At 30.1% G+C, this 1,230-nt stretch overlaps 1 non-coding gene across 1 annotated transcript; it reads left to right on the top strand.

The window, feature by feature from the left end:
* Positions 1-74, top strand: TRNAR-UCG (transfer RNA arginine (anticodon UCG)). The gene has a single exon. It is a non-coding gene; the product is annotated as a tRNA-Arg (tRNA).
* The last annotated feature ends 1,156 nt before the right edge of the window (positions 75-1,230 follow it).

The following is a 1,230-nucleotide window of genomic DNA, read 5'->3' as shown; positions in this document are numbered from 1 at the left end:
GACTGCATAGCGCAGTGGATTAGCGCGTTTGACTTCGGATCAAAAGGTCGTGGGTTCGACTCCCACTGTGGTCGATATTTTTATTTATTATTATATTTTTTTAATTTTCTTTCATTTAATTGAGCTATTTGAACAAGTAAAACATCACTGGTTGTGTGTATGGTAATATTTAAGGCTTAGAGATATTCTAATTTATTTATTTATTTTTAATTTTCTTTCATTTAATTGAGCTATATTTAAATAAGCAAAACATCACTAGTTTGTGTGTATAGTAATATTTAAGGCTTAGAGATATTTTTATTTGTTTGTTTATTTATTTTTAATTTTCTTTCATTTAATTGAGCTATTCACTGGTTTGTGTGTATAGTAATATTTATATTTTTATTTATTTATTTATTTTTAATTTTCATTTAATTGAGCTATATTTAATCAAGTAAAACATCACTGGTTTGTGTGTAGTAATAGTTAAGGCTTAGATGATATTCCAACAGTTGAAATTAGAGGTGGGCAAATAAACCGGTTAACTGAACTGTCTGGAAAATCGAACTAAAACCTAACCGGTTTAAAACCAATTATATAGAAACGGATTGAAACCGTAAGTTCGAAACCGGTTTGTAATTTTCACCACCAAAACCGATTCCAAATGGGTTAACCGAACCAAAACCGGTTAAAACCCGAACCGAAGCTATCAACAGCAGAACCGAAACCGATCGGAACCCATTCAAGAAACCGGTTTCAACCCAAACCGGTTTGTGCACCTCTAGTTGAAACCGGTCTCCAAAGAGTTTGTGGTTAAAAATACTTGACTTACATCCCAGGTATGCTAATTAGAGTCGGGTTAAATATGGTCAAAAAGGTGTTACTATATTTTTATTAACAGGTTCGTTTTTGAAAAAGAAAATCGGGCTAAGGATTGTAGATTTTGATTGTTAGAATGAATTTTGAAATTTGGATCTTAGACCTTGTCTTTTGAGTTACGAATTTTATAAATTTCCTTTCAATGCAATATTATGTGAAAGTTTTGTATCGTAGTGTATCGTAATTGTGATTTATGAAACAAAAATGAAATCATATTTTTTGAGGTTAAGTTCTTTACACACAAACAGTGAAAACTAATTACTTCAATAACAAGTTATGTGTATTATGGTATTTGCCCATTTCAAATAAAAAAAACTCTACTTACACAAGTCACCAGCATATTAAACATCTAAAAGTTTTAATAAAAAAATA

The sequence above is a fragment of the Bidens hawaiensis genome, unplaced genomic scaffold (genome assembly GCF_021521415.1).
Source record: "Bidens hawaiensis isolate Kalapana, Puna unplaced genomic scaffold, B.hawaiensis_p1.1 tig00039978_1, whole genome shotgun sequence".
Taxonomy (NCBI): domain Eukaryota; kingdom Viridiplantae; phylum Streptophyta; class Magnoliopsida; order Asterales; family Asteraceae; genus Bidens; species Bidens hawaiensis.
The sequence above is the reverse complement of the archived record's forward strand: the minus strand, read 5'-3'. Positions and strand labels throughout refer to the sequence as shown.